This window comes from Chiroxiphia lanceolata, chromosome 4, assembly GCF_009829145.1.
Source record: "Chiroxiphia lanceolata isolate bChiLan1 chromosome 4, bChiLan1.pri, whole genome shotgun sequence".
NCBI classification, from domain to species: domain Eukaryota; kingdom Metazoa; phylum Chordata; class Aves; order Passeriformes; family Pipridae; genus Chiroxiphia; species Chiroxiphia lanceolata.
The window spans coordinates 44,442,222-44,462,751 of record NC_045640.1 but is presented as its reverse complement, the minus strand read 5'-3'; the positions used below and the strand labels follow the sequence as shown (position 1 = coordinate 44,462,751).

The 20,530-nt window shown below is 38.0% G+C and overlaps 1 long non-coding RNA gene across 1 annotated transcript; it reads left to right on the top strand.

Annotated features, from left to right (window-relative positions):
- Window positions 1-2,206: 2,206 nt before the first annotated feature.
- Window positions 2,207-18,795, top strand: LOC116786286. Its single transcript, XR_004356865.1, has 3 exons — window positions 2,207-2,357; window positions 17,109-17,116; window positions 18,785-18,795. It is a non-coding gene; the product is annotated as an uncharacterized LOC116786286 (long non-coding RNA).
- The last annotated feature ends 1,735 nt before the right edge of the window (window positions 18,796-20,530 follow it).

The following is a 20,530-nucleotide window of genomic DNA, read 5'->3' as shown; positions in this document are numbered from 1 at the left end:
TAGTTGACTGTGTTTTCCTTTCTCCTTTTCATAGCCAATTACAATCACTTAACCTCCTAGGAAAACATGTGCTCTCCCTTTCTCTTTCCCTGGTGCCTCAAGCCACGATTCAATGTGATGAGCAGCACCAGTAGCAGCTCCAGCCTTGACCCCATGCCTGGGTGCTTATCTGCAGAGGAACCCATCTGGGGTGAGGTATCTCCCACACTAGAACTGGTATTTTTATTCAAAGTTGGTAATTTTCCCAATCTTGTTCCTGGCAGCGTGGGGCAAAAAGCAGTCACATATAACATTTTTGCTGTCCAGGAAGATCACACTGTGTTCAGCATATCCCCTGGATCTTTACTGGTGACTTCTAGAAACAGAAAATCTTGTAAAATATTCAAAAGCCTGTATTATTGTGGGACGAGCCTGAGTCATAGCAATATACACATGTAATGTAGACTAAATTTATTTTTTAGGGGAGGATGAATAACAAAGTCCTGTGACTATGTGTTTACATTAAAATTTGAACTAGCCACATTTTTTTTCTGCTAACTTTCAACTAACATACAAATAATTAAATTTTAATTGTGCCCTGTTCGTGAAAAATGAAATTGCATAGTTTATGTACTAGTACTTTCAAAGCTAATTTTGACTTTCTCTAGAGATGTACATTTGTAGCTGAAGAGTTTGCATGTCCAGAACTGATCTGTGCAGCAATAACTAATCCAAGCACTTTAAATGATGAGAAATTGCAGGGACGAATTTGCCATCAGTGAACCCGGATGATTAAATCAGGTAAGAATCTTGATGGATGTTCCATAATGAGAAAATGATCTGTTTGGGGAATAAGTTCTTCATTATAGATTATTTCTTCAGCTCTGATATTTTCTGCCTTCACTGCAGTCAGCAGTGGTCAGAATACTGTGGTGCCACAGTCCTGAATAGCTTTGTGCAAAGAGAAATACTAACTGCTAGTTCTGATGTGACACTATTTTTTAATAATGAAAAAAATCTCAGATTAGGTAACAAGGCATTTTATGGCTAGTTCAGACACTAATGCTTCCTATGCCACAGTCTCCAATTGCTGCTTTTCTTTGATTAGCAAGCTACAGTATAATTACATCAAATACTGTATACTAAATCACGAGAAACTGATACAAATTAGAAGTACATTAGTTGAGAGCAGGGTTTATTAACATAAACATTCAAACTGACAATACTTCATCTCTATTTGTTTGTTTCAATCCCCTTTATTATTATGCTTTAATAGGTTGTTTTTGGCACATCTGTGTATTTGCTTTCTCTCCAATACTGATTAATAATTTATGCAAATCATGATACATAAGCCTTGAAATTTCACAGCTTTATATAAGCATGTGAGATTTAACATTTAACGCTAATACAAATTATCAGCACATTATTCCCTCACAGGTTGCCACTCTACCTTTTTTCAGCTATTCGTATTTCTAGCAGAATCTCTTCTAGCTCAACCCCTTGGTCATATGATCACTCAAAGTTACTAGGATTCCATCTCTGACTGCAAATGAGAAAACAAGATCATTATTTTTTAACTCTAGTGAAATAATTTAATTTTTCTTGATCATAACAAACGTTATTTTGCTAAAAAAAGAAAAGGTAATTAAAGATGAACATTTTGTGAAGGACAAACTTCAAATATAAGCAACAGCTCATTCCCCAGAGATGATTCACTGTAAGTTGAACTAAGAACCTGACTGTTGTGAAAGTTAATGTATTCATGCAGCCTGCTAATAGCCACACACCTAAGTAAAGGCTTTTTGTAGATTAAGGAAATGTGAAAAAATGGGCCATCCTTAATTACCGAAGTCCTCAGAAGTGGTTACAGCTTTGGTGTGGCATCTCAGGGAGGAGCTTTACTGGCACCACAGTTGGTCCTGCAGAAAAGTAGGTGCTAACCATACTGCAAGAGCAGCAGTGCCTCGGAGAATATGGATCAGTCCAGAAAACTGAAAAAATTACCCCCCAAAAACCACACTACTCCCCCCGCCCCCCAAACTCCCAACCCCCAAAAAATCCCCAAACCTGTTGTACTTCTTCGGATCAGGTTAGTCCAGCAGCAGACCTCTGGAATAAGACATATGCAGTTTGACCTGTAAACATCATGAAGACAGTGTAAGAAACCCATGGCTAATCATACTTGAACGTCTTCCTCAATTTGACCTCTTCGATTAGGTGACCTGAACTCTTCAAGCTTGCAAAATCCTGGCTCTGGGCCTTCTAGATCTTATTCAAACGTCTAGTTTACCTAATTTATTACTGTGTGTGTACTACTCCTATTCTTTCTACAATAAGGCCTTTGGTCCAGTGAGCAGAACAGAACATGATATTAACCAGTGCTCCGAAAATATTCTAGCAAAACAGGTATTGGGGTTTCTTAACAGGCCAAGATATCTCAGTTAACTCTTTTAGGCCTGGCTCCTGTTTCACTGCCTGCACAGAAGCACTCAGAGGATTCACAGAAAAAGAGTATCACAGATCTCTGGGATATTTGGCAAATATATGGAGAGAAGAAAAGAATAATAGTGGTGGGTTTTTTTTGTCTTAAAATCTCAAACACTGTTCATAAGAAGATTTCTTAGTTGGAACGAACAATGAATCAAAAATGGTATTGAGTCATAGAAGCTAAGGATGCAACTGTGCTATAAAGACTCTCCAGAAAATAGGTTTACGAAGCTCATCTCAATGCAAAGAAGCTTTCATTCACATAGGTGTATATGGATCCTCAGCCTTTGTCTCTGCACAGATTTGTCAGGTATTAAAGCAGTAACCGATGAAGGTTACTTGGTCTGTTTTGTTCCCTTGAGTATGTGGACTTGCTGACCAGTCAGTTCTGTCTATGGATTTTGTCGTTAAGTCTTAGGAAAAAAAAAAATTAAACATATAAGAAAGTCAGAGCACTGAGGAAAATGAAAAACTTCAGTCTCTACTGGTGATAAAGAGTAGAAATGAGCAGATGGTACACTATACAGTGTAGTTCTTGCAGAATATATACATATATAAAAAAGATCTCTATCTCCTTAACAAAATTAAACCTGCCACATATAACTCAAATATCCTCTCCCTTAAGAATATCTTGTTTGTTGATCGAGCAGAAACAGTGGTAGGTAGGATTGGGAAGCTCTGTGTGAGAAACAGTCTATAATTATTTTATGCTACCAATGAAGTGCAAAGATAAAACCAGTTAGCTACATCTTTTATCAAAGAGAATTCATTATCACATTAATTTATACACTTAAATTGATAGAACTTAGTAGTTTTAATTAATTTTCAAGTGGTTATGAAGTCTGTCAAGAAGTTATGATATGTTTTAAGTTCACCTTGGCTTTGTTTATCAGTGATAGGAATGGAACAGTGAAACTATCTGTGTTAAAATGGAGCAAAAATTCTCCAGCGTAGCTACAGTTTCAATAAGACAAATACTGATTGTGTAAATAAGCAGTTAGACAGCTAAAATAAACTTCAGAATTATTTGGATCTGCAATCTGAATGGAGATATACATGAGAAGGGGAATGTATCCAGATCCCAGTCAACTCTTAAGGTATTAATGTTTATCCTCCCACGACCCACCATCAGCCAAAGGGCTCCAGCATGTGGAGGGACTCCATCATCTGCTGGTTACAGGCACTAGGATGGATGGAGTGTGAGCCCTTCTGGGCAACTTCAGACAACGACAGTGTTTGCTAGAAAAATAATTTCCCATACATACTTTTAAAGTGCCAAGTAAGTATGAATTAATAAAAGCTGACAAACTGCAAAGAGGAAATGAAAGGGATTTCAGTTTATTGTAAGAGCTGATTCAAAGAAGTGCCAAGGTGGCAATTTGCATATAATGAAGACTTGAAGCCTGGTCCTGAATTATGGAGCGCTGGCTTCCTGAGAAACTGCACACTCCTTCTCTTTCCCTTCCGCTAAAGCAGCAATAGAAAGCAATCACACCACTACTGGTAGCCTGACTTTCCAATTTTTTTACCTATAACCGGGGGTGTTGTTTAGCTTCTCCTGGCTACTGAACTAAACTGAGAATTATAAATAGCACTGAGCTAAGTTAAAAGGAGTGAAGTTTTCTCATTAGCAACATTCGTACAAGAGACTGAAGACTTAGGACTTAAGAACAGTTTTCCAACACAGTGTCAAGAGAAGTAGTTCCAACAGAGACAGTCAGTCTGCTCTGTGGGGTCTGATCTCTCAGAGAGCTCAAAATGAGGGTTGCTCCTCCTCAGGTTTTACCACAAGCATTAGGCACGGGGTGTTTTTTCCCTAAACCATCCAGATCATGTTATACAATATGCCAGAAACTGCTTTCCTTTCAAAATAAATGGTCATTTAAACTTTTTTCTGTAGGTAGAGCTTAAAGACATGGCCCCAGTAGAAAAACACAAGTGAATGATTTTTAGAAATTCCTTAGCCTTTGACCTGGGTACATGACTTTCTGTGACTGAGACATGCAGTGCCAGTGCTGTGGAAATCCAAAAGCCCCAGTGTGGGCTGGTGTGGAAGGGCATACACAGAGAATTGCAGTGGAAATGGGAATTTAATCTGCACATAATTTCTACCCCCAAAATAGAAGAGTTAGAGGCCAAAGACATTGCAGAGGACAGTGCCACTGAAATGCCCAGTGAAGCAGAGGTTCCCAACTGAATCACAGTATTACTCTAAGAATAAAGGAACACACAACACAGTGGGACATGTAAAGGCTACAAAATTCAGTCTTCCACTTTATATTTGCATCTGATGGCTCAGTATCTGCTACTGACTCTACGACTCAAAATGGTAGTAAGTCATAGGAGTATTCATACCAAAAATTATTATTAGATAAGCACAACACCGTAGCCTCATATTAAAAGCAGATTTTCAAAATGTCCTCATGACATTTATGATGACCAGAATATACTTAAACATATGCTCTCACCTTTTCTTTCCAGCGATTAGGTTACCATGAAAATATCCCTTTCAAAGCTCAGTTGACAAAGTTGTGCTATACTAAATTTTAATAGTAGTCTCCACTTACGTCTTGTTTTGCTGAGTAGGCTTTTTAGATCTGAAGTTAAAACTTGAAGCAGTTGTGAAACATCTAAATACTGACATACTTTTCTAACGCTGGTTTTCAAAGTAGAGTCTTTGTGACAAGATGCATATTCTAGCTGTTTTAGAGGCTAAATTATTCTAACATTCAGCAGAATAATAACCATTTTGTTTACAGAAAAGCAATATCCAATATATTTCCCATTTTAAAATGAGTACAGAAAGGACAACTTACAGAGTAAGACCCATCTCTTTAGATTCACTACAAGTCTTCAGAAGTAAAATGTGTTCAATTTTCTATTATCTGAATTCTTCTGTGGTCACAGATGTTCTCTCTATTTTCATTTTATTTACTGATGAGAGACAATCACGTATTTAGCCCAGTCATTTTATTGTCTTGTTTTTATAATAAGAATATGCTCATCTGAAGTGATTCTTTGTGTCTTGCCAAAAGCTGTTCTGTGAAATTAGAAATAGTATAGAAACCTTACTTGACCGGTCCTTTCTGAGTTATTTCTGATACAAAAATAAAGCGTATGTAGCTCAATGCTTACTATAAGCATACCTTATTAAATCATACACATAGAGGGCAATATTTCATCCCAACTCCAGGTGTTGTCTCAGCACACTTCACATCAGGAACAGCTGAAAACTATACAAAACTCACAGAGGAAATATTGTAAGGGTATTTTAGGGAAATATGAAGTTAACGAACACTCAAAATATTTAGATCTAAAGCTAAAGACTAATTTTTTAATTGCACATCAGTAATGACAGCATTACATCTTCTCTTCACAGAATCACAGGATGGGTCGGGTTGGAAGGGATTAGAGTGGGTCATCTGGTCCAACCTCTCTGCTCAAGCAGGGTCATCCTAGAGCACATGGCACAAGATTGTGTCCAGACAGTTCTTGAATATCTTTGGTCAAAGAGGTTTTGGAGTCTCCCTCACTATCTGTTCCAGAGTATGGTCACCCACACAGTAAGGAAGTTCTTCCTCATGTTCAGGTGGAACTTCCTGTGCATCAGTGTGTGCCCGTTGCCTCTTGTCCTGTTGCTTCGCACCATAGAGAAGAGCCTGGCTCCATCCTCTTAACACCCTCCCTTCAGAGACTTAGAGAGACTGATGAGGTCCCCTCTCAGTTGTCTCTCCTTGAGGCTGAACAGGCCCAGCTTCCTCAGCCTTTCCTCATAAGAGAGATGCTCCAGTCTCCTCATCATCTTTGTTGCCCTCCGCTGGACCTGCTCCAGGAGCTCCATGTTTCTCTTGCACTGAGGAGCCCAGCGCTGGACACTGCACTGCAGATGTGCCCTCACCAGGGCTGAGCAGAAGGGCAGGATCACCTGCCTTGACCTGCTGGCAATGCTCTTCCTAATGCACCTCCTCTGCTCTTTAGAAGGGCTGCAAGACAGCAAGGTGATGAGTATCCTCAAATTAGGCAAGCTCTAAGTAAGGGTTCAAAATCCCGTAGGCTTTGGTGCGTTTATGATATGGGCTACTGATTCCAGCAGAGTCTTTATTCTGTAGCCTCCTGTAATATCCTTTTATTCTCATTTCAACTTCACAATATGGAAATGCAGCTAAATTAAAACCTCGCCGTTAATTTTTCTCATTGAAGGGAATATGGTCTAGATAAATAGATTAGCACACATTAAAAGCTGCTGTGAAGAACAGTGGTGCTGAAGGAGTAAAACAAATCACTTTTTGCAGTGCTCTTAGCAATACTAAATAGTAAATTCTTATTTGGAGACCTTAATATAGAGTGCAGGAACAGCTGGATCCTGAAATGCATACACAATGGTTTTCCAAAAATATTAATAGAGATATAACAATGTATGAAGGAATGATGAAAAGCGCAGGTTCTGTGTTCCTGATGGTATCTAAATGTATTTTTGTCACATCCTGTGATTTAGAAAAGCACCTGAACGTAGTCTAGAAAACATCTGTAAATAAAAGCCCCCAAACACAACATCATATGCATATCTGTATTCACACATGCAAGACAAAGACTGGAATAAAATATGAAATGAAATCTCAAACTTAGTCAAAAATTGCAGGAGTTGACAAAAGGAAGCTGCTACGGCAGCGTTTGATAGACAGTCTTTCGACTGTTTCAGCAATGCTAAGACATCCTTTGAATTTTAAAAGGTTGAGAAATTCTAGAGCTATGTTTTATCGGGTAAAACTGTAAACTCTGAATCTGTTGAAAATGCATCTTCCTGCAGTCAAATGAAAGCCAAGCCCTACTATGGCTGAGAAACAAATGGTCTGCCTGCTCCTGGAGCTCCCAGCTCTGTCTCCCTGTGGAAATGGGCAGACAGATTATCTGTGAGTGAGGTGCTAATGCGAGAGGAACTATCACCATGGGCCCCTTAAGCTGGCATAGTAAGCAAAAAAAAAAAACCCACAACAACAGCACTAGAGGCAGACTTTTCCTGTGGGGGCTACCCACTGAAGAATTAAACCTATTTTTCATAGATGCTCCATACCATACATGAAAAATATTTACGATACATTAAGGACCTTACTTACTAGTTTAAAGCAGATTTGAAGAATAAATAGAACTCATCACAAATTTTATATCAAATGAATTTATCATACTTCACTCCTTAAGCCAAATCTCAATAGTTATTGAACAGCTGTTATTCTTACAGAAGAAAAAAAATCAATATAAAGAATAATTCTAGACCCACAAGTGGTTACTGCAGATTGCTGAGATTTTTTAATTTTAAATATAAACCTTGAAAATCAGAAGTCTAAGAACACAATGAAGGCTTGATTTTTTTCTGTACAAAATATAAAAATGCATTCAAGCCTATTTATCTATTTTATGGAATTCAATGCATAAATAAATGGTTATTCTGAAATCATCTCTTTTTTTACAGCTTGTTAATAAAAAGAAAATGTCTGGATTAAAACCAAGGTAATGCCAAAGTAAGTTTATGAAAATGTCTGCTTCACTAAAAGAATCTGAAGGCACAATTTAGTTTGAAGTCCTTCAGAATTTGGACAGTATATGTGTGTATATATGCTAGGGTCTCTTGGGAAAGGCTAATGGGTAAGAAGAAAGTTTTACAGACCTTACTAGTGCTTGAAAATATCTATAATTGTACAAAAATGAAGACCTACTACTTGGTTGCTAATGTTCTCTGAATAAAAAATTCAGTAAAAGAAAGAAAATGATGCCAATTTGCTTTAGTCTCTAAGCACAGAGAAGAAGAAAACTGAAAAAAAAAATGGCCCCTGCAGCTTTTCAAGTACTATTACTCAGAAGATCAATTCTAGAGTCAACTCTCTTTATGCTTGAAAGGAACAGATGCAAGTGAAAATTTGTTTTCAACAAAAAAAAGCAATGCATTGTAAAACAAACACAAATGCCACAGTTAAAATAAAGTAGCTCAAAAGAGTCAGTCAAACATTTTAATATCAATTTCCAGTAGTCTTTCCACTACAGTTCGGTCGTTGCATGGCAGAGGTCAGAGGCAGAAAGTGAGAAGCTGCATTTAGCTATGACTGGTTTCCTGAATAGAATGAAACCAAAAATGGACTCAGAAAAATCAACAGACGTGACCATAACAGAAAGGACCCTGATTTTCCACACCAGCTACTGTTCAGAAGATTATCTCAATAGCATCAGAGCATTCTAAAGAGTACCTCTAATCTCTTCAGCAAATTGATGAAAATAATTTTATAGACTTTCCCTTTCACAGGGAAGCAAGAACAATAGCAAGTTTAGTCTTGATTCAGCAAAGATACCTTCCCCCCCCCGCCAACCCAAGTGGTGAAGACCTTTGAACAATAATAATTTTTTTTCCTGAAGAATAAAGTTTAATTTTCTTTTCAGGTAGTGTGCTGGGAGCTCAGTCATTGTTCTGCTTCCAGTCTCTGATCAAACTAGTCCATCTTTTAAATGAGCTGTTTCATACTGTTTCTCAAAAGCTTTGTAGAATTAGTTTCACTTCACAGAGTACATTACATTATTCTCCTTGGTACTTTCAAAGGGCATCCTTAAACTTCAATTTTCTTGCCTTACCTTCCTATTGCTTGATCCTGAAGAAACAGCATATTCTAAAGGCCAACAACTGATCTCCTAATCCTACCACTGTAGACTCTTGGGCATGCTCTGGTATGTGTGGGTGTAACCGCACACTTAATTAAGAGAAAAATGTGGCTCAGTGCACAATTGTAAGTTTTGCTGATAGGTTTTGCTCAAAGAGAGCAGTTTTATCCTGGAACCAATCAAGTATCAAAGCAGGATGATATCTAATCTCTGCATGCAACTAACAGTCTAGCAAATCTCCTTCAAGGCAGGGAAATCCTTCCATTGCCAGGTGAAACAAAATATTTCCTTATTTAAATGAGAAGTGCAAGACAAATGAAATTTCAACCAGCTCTGCACACTTGTCAAACCAGCTGGCAGATTCAGGGAGGCAGGAAAGCCAAACACAGTGCAAACTTAAATGCAAATAAATAATGTACCTGCAGGACACTTGTGGTGGTCCCAGCTACATCTACACTTAGCAAATGTGCACAGACCTTTGGTTTGGCAGGCTATTTACTTATTCATGCATGTTTACTCCTTTCTCAATGCCTGTTTCAATAACATGCTAGGTTACAAGTTAAAGACTACAGAGCAGGTGCTTAAGTAGCCACTAAGTGATTGTCATACAGAATAGTTGCTTCTCACCCTTGAGAATGTGATCCCAGCAGGCACAGAAGCAAGTGTTCACTTAAGCACATCTGTGAAACCATTAGCCAAGACTACTTCGGAAGGTTTTTCTTCCCCCTTGTTAATATTTGTTTTTCGCAAAGTGACCTTAGATGAACTACAACAATAAATTTCCTCATTGAAAAAAAAAAAAAAATCGATGATCTCCCACAAGTAAGGGGAGATTTAATTTTTATGCAAAAAAAATAACGAAGACACTGCTCCTCAGAAAAGGCATTCTTTTAAATATCGTGGCTCCACAACATATTTTGGTGCTTACTGTATATAAATCACATGCCTGAAGTTAAACAGATCATAAAGCTCTCCAAGAAATTGGGATACATAAAACTCTTGAAGAATAAAAAGCAACTCTCTCAGAAGTACCTCGTTGTCATCTGTTCCACAGTACTATTGTAGTAATTAGTGGCATCAACTTGTTTAGAAACTCTTTTTGGACTGTTCAATCTTCCAGGGAAAAGGAAGGCACTTTGGCCTAATGTCTTCAACATAGGCAGGCTGAAACAACAGCATTTTCAAAGCAGCTTTGACAGGAACTCAGCGTCTGATGGAAGTGGGCACTCAGAGCACTCAGCACTTCCACACAACTTTGGAAAACCCATCTGCCCAGAATTAAGCTCTAGGAAACCCTTTATTTTTCCCCCCTCAGAAAAACAAAATAGTCTAACCCAAAACAATGCTCCAGTGCATCTTAAATCCTATGTCTTGCGATAAAAGATGCTCTGATGTATAGAAGGTCTACTACATCTTCTCTTTGCAAAATTCCTTCAGTGTCTTACTGGTCAGAAACAGGAGGGAGTTACTAAGTCATTTTCTCCAAAAGGCTGTGAAGGCTTTTCCATTCTAATATCTAGTTAGCTTTGGAAATATTCACAATGCAGTGAAGTACACAGCAATTAGAGTGAAAGGTAAGAATAACATCCTATCTATGATGGAAAGATAAGGTTCATGAATTTACTCTCTCAATACATAATCCCACTACCAAAAGAGGTATTTAGTGTTTTCATGACAAAGAGATCTTGAGACTGTCCCTGGATGTATACACAGCACTGCTCAGGGAATGATGTTAGAGGAGACTGGAGAGCATAGGAAAAAAGCCCTTTAGTCCTTGAGAAATTAGGAAAGTGAGCAAAGGAAGACAACTTTAATCATAATTACTGAAAGCTGAGCAAAGGACAAAGTGAAGAGTGTGAGCAATGCAAGGCAGCAAATGTGTGCTTGGGCAGATAGAAGGCTTTTTAAAAAGCAGCCTTTTCTCATGATCCTGCAGAGGTGATTCTGGCCTTGAGACTGGCTTTTCTAGGCACAAACCTAATCACATGCCTTGTGCATCTGTCTTGTTTTGGCAGAGGTTAGTTGAGGCACCAATGCAAACCACCTGGGTATCTCTAAACTACAAAGCCACTTCAGAAGGAAGCACAAATGTCACTGAAAGAGGGGAATGCCACTGGAAATGTTAGGGAGACGATAAGCATTAATAAGTATCAGCAGCATGCTCATCAGGTGTGCAGGGTCCAGATGCAGAAGAAATCTTTCATCCCAGAACAGGTCATTGTGGCAGCAACTTCCATGGATCTGTCAGCAGCAACAGTGCTGTATGGGATACAATTGGCCAAGGGCAGCAGACCAGGATTGCCTCTAGGAAAACAGAGCTGGCCCTTGCAGTGTGTGGCAGGCAGCACTAAATGGCATGTCCATTCAAGCTTATCTTGCTGGCTGCCATAGCCACCAAAAAAATGAATGCTTGGGATTAGTGCTCCATTGCATAAAGGGACAGTGTCTATGATTACAGAAGCTGTAGTGAAAAAAATATCGATTTCTTCCTTTCGGCTATGATATTTTCTCTCCTCCATCTCTTCTCCAGGGCATAAGCCATTTTTCTGGTGAGCTGCTGCTCCATTGCTAGTACAAGATGGCACTAGTGATGGCACAAGTGATAGTGCTGCTTGGTTGTTTTCTGGAACAAACAGCATGTGGACAGATGACTTCAGTAACCCCACCAGTGAAGATTTGAACAACATGGAGGTGCTAGGTAGTATGATCATCTCTTTTCCTCTCTTAGATTTGTGACAGAAGACAGCAGAGACAAACAGGACAAGCAGAGTGCAAGTGTACCCTCTGGACACTCTCTTTATGACAGTTTATAGGGACCTCATCAAAATGTACCTGTAAAAGACATCATTGAGGTGACTGCAGCAGAAAATGGGAAAATTCTCTTTTTTTTTTTTTTCTGTTTGCTTTGTGCATTGGACAACATAAGCTTAAGAGAGTAATGTATAAATAGCTGACAAGAACTTGTGTTTGTGACATTATGGATCATTGTCAATAAATGCCAATCAGTTACTGATCAAAGCAGACTCAGCTTATCCATATAAGTTTTGTCTCTGCTCAAACTGTATCACTTGCATCGACTGAAAATTAAAAGATATGCAACTTTTACCTTATAACTGTTTTGTATTATATATAGACCATTAAAGCCTTTTTCTTAAATTAGCAGGTCTCCAACTCTCAAGTTCATTGCTTGAACTCTGCCTTCATACAGTTAAATATATTTGCCTGTGATAAATAGAAATAACTCTGAAATCTGCTGCATTGTAATTCATATGTGATTTGAATGTCTTCTGAAATTACTCTCAGGGTTTTTTTTCTCTCCTACCAATTACCTTCAAACTGAAAAAACAACTCTGCCTGAATTACAGGACCCATTACAGACGTCTGACAATTCCTCAAGAATCTAAGACTAAATTTGTTTCATCTGATTATATTTATAGTACTCATTCTATAGAACTCTAAACAATTAATAGCATTGCACTCCAGTGGTGTAAATCTGACATTTTTCAGTGCTGCTAAACTGCCAGTTGCCTTCCTGGACTCCATCAAAACAGGAAATTGAGCAAGAGATTAATCAGTAAGTTAATGCAGGCAACAAAATACATGTCCCCTCAAAGGCTAAAGATCTGCTCTCATGTTTTCATCTCTGTCTCAAAGTCCAAATATAAGCAGCTTCCCTACTAGTTAATTTAAAGGGATTAATAATTGGGTGACTTTAGAATTCACTTCAATAAGACTGGGAAAACATATCAATAAATCATGTCATTTATCCACCTGCTCTGGCTTCTTCTGCAGTCTGGTCTGCATCCATGAATGATTAGAAGCAGGTGTAAAATCGTTCCCTGGAAGTTGCTACTGGCAAGTCCCATTCATTCCTGGATCCTCCTAACAACAGTTCATTAATTCACCAGGGCCTAAGTCCTGACATCCAGCTGAAGGCTATATCACATTTGTTTCCACTAAATGACCTGAAAGGACCTTAGCTAGTAATTCAAATCTTCAGCAGCTTTCCCAACTATCAGGTACATGTTTGGGGTTTTTTTCATAAAAGACCACTATAGACCACTAGGTGCCACCAGCCTTTTTTTCCTTTAAAAACGCAACTTGCATATCTTTTTAAATGTAAGTCTTCCTGGAAAAGATACTGAGGGTTGGAATATTGCAATGTTTTGAGATCCTTGGACCCCAGGGAGCTAAGTTTATGTCACCAATGCAAAGTGCAATCTACCTTGAAAACAAGCGTCCTCTAATTTTACATTACAACACGGAGATTGCTCTTCCTTAAAGACACACTTGACCTTATAATTATTTCCAGAATGTAGACCATTTCTTCATCCCATCTTCCATTATCAGTTAGGTAGTTGCAACTATTTTATGGTGTTAATTTCTTTCTAATTTTTGAACAAGGCCAACTATGGTACCTAAGCACAGACTAAGTTTTACCAGCATTTACTAGCGATAATGAGGTAAAATGTGTCCAAAACTTTCAAGGATATGAAGCAGCCTGTGAATGTGATTAAGCATTAAGTGAAGCTACCACTACAGCTCTGTTGACCAAGAACAAAAACACTTTTGTGGATCTCACAACAGTGGTTAACCTTTTGTTGAGATCTGCCAAGGGAAACAAGCCTCTGTTGTACCATACCTAGAGCAAAGTTTTCTCTCTCCATAAAATCTCAGTTGGAGAGTGCTGAAGTTTCAATATCCACTCATTACTCTAGGCATATTTACTTATACTGATCCAAAGTAGATAAAGACAAGACATGCAACAGCACACAGCAGAGCAAGAAAACACTTTAACAAAAAGAATATCACTTTCAACTGCTACCTGGTTTCATGCTCAAAGGCTCTGATTGCATCATGCAGTTGTTCACAGTCTGATTAACTACCATAATTTGTTGTAAAATAACTCATCTGTAAAATGTGCAAAAGAACATCACTATTTCAGTCCTTACTAGGATTGATGCCGTTTTTAAGTCTGACTCAAATATTAAGTCCAAAAAAAACAATCCAGTTATCCACTATCAGAATACAGACCACACAAATTCATCCTGGAATTTCTCTAATAAATACACAACTGAATATGAAGACAGAAAGACACAGAAACCTTCTAATATTAGTAATGCACTAACTTGCTGATAAAGAGGGGAGCTGAACCTTTGTCTTCTTTGAAGAGAGACAGTGCTTGTGCTGTGCAGTATCTTATTTGTGTCCACTTGTGGGAACAAGTAAATAGTTTGTCACATCCATAACAGTCTGCATACAATATTCTCTTCACTATTTTCAGTGTGGGTAAACCAAAAGTACTGAAAGGGAATCTGATACATCAGATCTGTCCTGATATTTTCAGCTTCTAAGAGCACAGTATGATATATCCTGTAAATAAACAAACCACTTAGGGCTTGAGTCCCATAGCAATAGGAAGAAGTTTGAATCATTTGACATTCCAAACCAAGTGCCAATTGAAAACTGGAAAGAAAGAACAAATGATTTCTTAAAATGGCAAGTATATTCTTCCTCCTGCTTCAGCTATAAAAAAAGTACTAAGACAGAACTACAGCTTCCAAAACAACTTGATTAATATTGGGAACATAGATTTAGTCTCTAAGAGTAGTGACTGAGTATTTATTATTGATGAAAAAGACACCATTTTTAAGCAGTAATGATCAATATTGGGTACTTAGAATTAATGGCTAGCAGAGGACATCTTTTTGTTAACGTCATTTCAGCTGATATGTTGAGAGCTTTTATATATAAGTGGGTCACAAAAATACTTGCTCACTTGCTTACACAATCTCTCAAAGTTGTGCTCCACTTCAGATGGACCATGCTACCATCACACAGCTGAGATGGGTCATCTATGTGTTTCTATTTCTGTCCTTACCTGCTGCACAAAAAATTGCACTTCTACACACACTTAATTCTTATAGGTTGCATGACTTCGTCTAAACAACAGTTTCAGCCTTACTGAATTTTCCTTTCTACATAGTTGTCTATACCTGCTTTTTTTTGTTTTATTCCCATTCACAATTTGTATCTATCATAACTGCTGTTTTTAATAAGAAAATAGTTGGTTTTCTAAGTGTAGAATTTTGTTTGAAAAAGAGTACTTCTCATGCTCTAAGCCCATGACTCAAACTGGATCAGAAACTTTCAAGAACATACTTTAACTTGTGTGAAGATATTGCACAAAGAATTTAAAAACCCTTACATGCAGTATGTACTAAGAGATATTAATGTAATATAAAAACTTACACGACGATTGTTCATTGTTCTTGTGTTCCCTTTTTGCTCTTGAATGGCTGTAAGAGCAGTTTGAAAGAAAAGGAATCTGATGAGCCTGGAGTTGTATTAAACTTACAATTGAGAAAAATAAAGGGGTCATTACATGAAATGCAGAATATTCCTTGGAGGAACAGTTCTAGCATGAATATAAAACTGTTGTTTTAAGTTTCACATTATAAATGCTAGCAGCAAACCTTGCAGCCACTTGTTTGAAATAGTCCAGAAAGATTCTATTCATTTTCTGAGACACAGTCAGAAGATAGGAAGGTCTACTTCCAAAACTCTGTGACTGTACACAATGGGGATTTATAATATTGCTTAGCATTCTGCCGCACTGAATGAAAAGTCAGTGGACATTCACTCCCTAGTTGGAAAATAATTCAGAACAGAATGACCAAATAAGAACAGAGAACATGAAACAGAAACACAGCCTCTAATTACATAGGAAGACATTTGTAATTCCACACACTGCTCTCATCTTTAACTTGGAGGGTCATGACAAAGAACAGGCTATTAAAAATAAGTGTATATTGTTAGGTTTTTATATTAAATTAAAAATCCTGAAAAAGGAGACTTCAGTGTGCTCATGTCCATTGAAATGCTAAAAACAGGTAGGATTTCCAAACGCGAGCAACAAATTGATTTGTATAAGTTATAAATTTTTTGATACTTCTAGTTCCTTTATTCAAATGAATTTAGATAAAGGTCAGTATTAGGAACACCTCAAAAATAATGCTAATTTAGGAGAGCATCCTTATTGCCAGGTATGTTCTTTAGCATTAGGTTAGCTGAGAGCATTGGAGTGTTTCCGTGCTCTGAAAAGGCACAGACCTCGCAGACTAAGTGCTATTCAGTAAAAGTTAGACCCTTCTGAAGTGTCTATAGAGGAATTTCCAGTTTCATGTTCTGTTTCAAAAATCAGAAGCATTTAATTTTCATCTTGCCTTCAGTGACCTATGTATCCCCTCATAACCCAAAATTCTGTAATTTTCTTAGCTACATTTCTCTTGGAAAAACAGAGAATAAAATGAGCCACATTTTGTAAGCCATGTCTAGAGATGCAGGAAAACCCTTCAAGAAAATAAGAACTGCTTCATAAAATCAAATATCAGCTGGAGACAACAAATTGGAACAACCTCTTCTCCCTAGATACTATGTCAAGCCACAGAGACTAGAACGTCTTTGTATCACAAAAAAATGGTCTCCTTGTGTAAATATGCAGTTTCACTTAAACCCCATTTAAAGATCCTTGCAATCTGGCTTACTCTATGCATCGAGTTGATTATATTTTCGGTACTTATTGTACATAAGTAAATATTTATTTTTCAGTTTCAAAAGAATATAACTTCGTATGTGAAAAAGAGATAAATGATGTGCAGAGTGCCTAAGTTCTCAGGGAATAAATGCACCTAATGGCACATTCCTATCTCCCTGCTCCTGTTGTCACTACAGCCTTGCCATGACCATTCCAGATATGTGACTGTGATGCACAGGATGCACCCCTGAGGGTGTCAAAAGTCTCACGCTTTCCACACCAGTGCATGTGGGAGGGATTACTTTATACCCACAGGACCATGGATTATTTCAGATTCCTACCTGTGTCCCTTTTAAATCCATAGGCACAAATGAGCCATGACATACCACGATTGTATTTTAAAGAGTTGAAGCAGAGGAATGTGGGCTTTTTTTTTTCACTGCAACTTATTGCCAAGATCCAGAAATGTTAGTTTCCTTTACATTTTAAGAATGGAAACCCGTGTGAGAGGAAGCAGTGTGAAAACTGTGGCTCTGACTGAAACCTGGATGTAATGATTTAGAATGTAGGTGTTTGCTACATAGCAGGACCTTTATCTTCATTTGTTCTTGAAGGGTATTTCTAGCATGTTTCTGCCACAGCACAAAGGAGATCTGTTAGAAAGCCAGTGAGTCTGTTAGGACTATTAAGTATCTATGAGTAACTGAAACATTTTTACTTTCCAGAATCACTTAAATGATCTCAAATTCCTTGACTTCAACATTTTTGGAACTCTTTTTTTGACTTGCCTTGCTAAAGGCCAAAGAAAAATTCATTATGATCTACAGCCAGTCAGTAGTCTTTGGCAGAACGAGGTATCAGAGATGGCTGTTAACACTTAGTAGAAGTTCATATTCGTCAAAAGATGTGCAGGGGTGTACCTGAGTTACAAAACTTAGCGAGCGTATTCTCAAACAGCCACTACTGGTTTAGCTCACAATAAATATCTTGTCATTCTAGTTACAGATTTGTGCCTGAGGCCATCAGGCCATTGACTTTGCCTGAAAGTACAAAGCAGATTGTATTGACAGAGCTCCAGCAGTAGCATTGGATCTATTTTTATGCAATGTGTGTGCCTATCTAGACAGAAGTAGAGCACAGAGCAGTTCAGCTATGCACATGCACTGATCTGAAAATACTGTTTCAGCATTGCTACAGTGTCTGATTTTAGTCTCAATACAAGACATTTTTGGGAAAGATTAAAAGCAAACAACATCTGACTGAAGATCAAGAACCATCCTTTGTCATCCTCTGTCATTCTTACACAAACAGTTTTCTGCTCTCTGGCCTATTGGAACAAAATAAGCTAAGTAAAGATTAGGTGCTTCTGAAATATTATCATTGCTAAACGTTTGACCTGATGACAGAAATTAAATACATACCAGTTCAAGTACTGTAAACAGAGTGCCAAACAAGTTTGACCCAGTCTGTACTGCATTAACAGACTTGACGCAGGTTTTGCATTATTTAAAGCATGATACAAGACTGTAAGATACAAAGCTGTAAGAGCTTTATCTGCTATTGTTACAAATGAAATCCAACATGACTGAAAGTGATTAGAGAAAGTGTTTCTTTTTTCAGCTTAGTTACTTGGGACACTTGACAATAGTTTCTGTACAGTAAGATTCTTCATGCTGAAAAAGACGAGCTTGTACAGATACACAATCGTTACGATAAAGGTTCAGCCAACACAGCTTAGGCTCTGTGTATAGCTCCTGCTCTGTTTTATCTGCCTTCAACCCCATTTAAGGACATGATACCAAGTAGTCTGTATTCTTGGTCATGCTCTGGTACTGAATGCTGAACTGGGGGAATTCATGCAAATTTACTCCATAGGCAAGGTTAAAACGTGACAGCTGTTACTCACTAGGTCTCCCTTAAGCAATCTCACTCCACATTAAAGTCATAACTGAATGGGGCTCTGCAAGCCAAAAGCTTGCCTGTAACAGCCTTTGGGCAAGCACATGCAACCAGATAAACTTCAAGAAAAAAGCACAGCTTCATCTCACTACACAAATGCCTCCAGAAGAACTTACCAGAGAAACTATCACACATGGCTCTGGGCAGAACACATTGCTCTCCCTTTGGGAGTTCTCCCAGTTTTAGGAGATCTGATGTGACCAGTCAGGCCAGGTTGTGCCACTCCCCCCGTGTGGCCAGAAATCCCTCTGTGCTCTGCCACTGCCTTCATTTTTAGCTCCACTCCTCCATGTGCAGGTGCCACAAAGCAACTTGCTCTGACTCCAGACCTGGACCTTACTTGCTCCACTCTTACCTGCTACCTTGCTAGTCCACTTTGATTTGTTCTACTTAGCTCATGGGTTTAAAAAGTAGCTTTCTGGTAATGACTGGCTGTTACTCTACATATCCAGCCTGAATTCAGCTCACAAATAATTTAGGTGAAAACTTCATCCCATTTCATAATAATTTCCCTTGAAATCTGTATTATGCTACTTTGTTTCTTGGCAATACACCAGCAGACGCCCAACGCCTGTGGGAGCTATGGCAGCCAAAGAGCAGTTGTTTCAAACCACAAGCTTTTTCTCAGTAACACAGCAACCCGAACTTGCTCATCTGCAATAAAGTGTTTGAATTTTTTTCCATCTAAGTCAAAATATTAAAACTTAGAACCATTGGAAGGAAAAAATACAGAGTTCAAATCATTAACTTCAAAAGGAGCAAGCAGAACCAGTTCTTCTAAAACATAAATCCTGGCTGTAGAAGGAATACTGAAAATCACAAGAGTCACTACTTTCAAGCAAGAAACTTCTCTGGGTAAAGTACTTTCACCCACATGAACTTAGAAATGAAGCATGAAAAAATAATACGACTATGATGGAACATCTAGTCAGTCGCCTCGTAATCACTAAGACATTTCTCAAAGCAGATTTAAGAAAAACATTGTTAAAAAATCCCCACAAACCAACTAGAAATACTCATTACCCCACTAGAAAAAATATTTCATTTTTGGAACTGCTAATTGCTCTTGATAAACTTGGTAGAAGAGGGCAGGAGAAAGCTGCAGCACTCTCCCCTCCAAAAACTTCAGAGGTTGTGATTATGTATTTTACTAATATTAGCAATATTGAGAGGAGGGCAACTCTTTAGTATGATTGGATATCTAGGAGTTTTTATAGATACATCTCTACTGGGAAACAAAAAAAATCCTTCTGTTAATTTTTAATGCACAATCAATAAGCCTGCAAACTCCAATGCAATCCACAAATATATTTAAATTCAGAGCATCTACTTACATGCTCCTAGTGGCTCTGGAAGATAGCATAACATCCCACAATGATCTAAACAACCGCAGACCTGCCACATTGCCAACAGTTCAACTGCCCATGCATTTTGATTTTGTAATTCAATAATGTTTCCTAAAAAGAGTCCGTGGCCCAATTTTCCAGCTTTGGAACTATTAAAAATGTTTGAATCATCACTACGTACTGAAATTACCTACATAGGAACAAGAGTTTAGGATTTGGCAGGAAGATACTCAGTTTTTCAACCTGTGCTTTTCAGCTGAAGTCCAGCACAGCATTACACTTAGTTACATCAGCTAGGAATCTAATTAGCTCTAGTCAATACCTACAATTTTAATTAGAATTGTCATGCCATAGTGATTGGGTCTTCATTACAACTCATGATTTTGTGTTTGCTAGTCTCAAAAAGGAAAGGAATCTGATGAGCCAGTGCTGTTTTTGCAATGAGAATTCTGCTATCACTCACTACAGATGATTTCATCAAGAAAGCAAATTCCATGGAAAAAGTTCTTCTATTCTATCTGCCTTTTTGGTACATGGTTGAAAATATTTTCATCAGCATTCTCTGAGAAATGTCTCATTC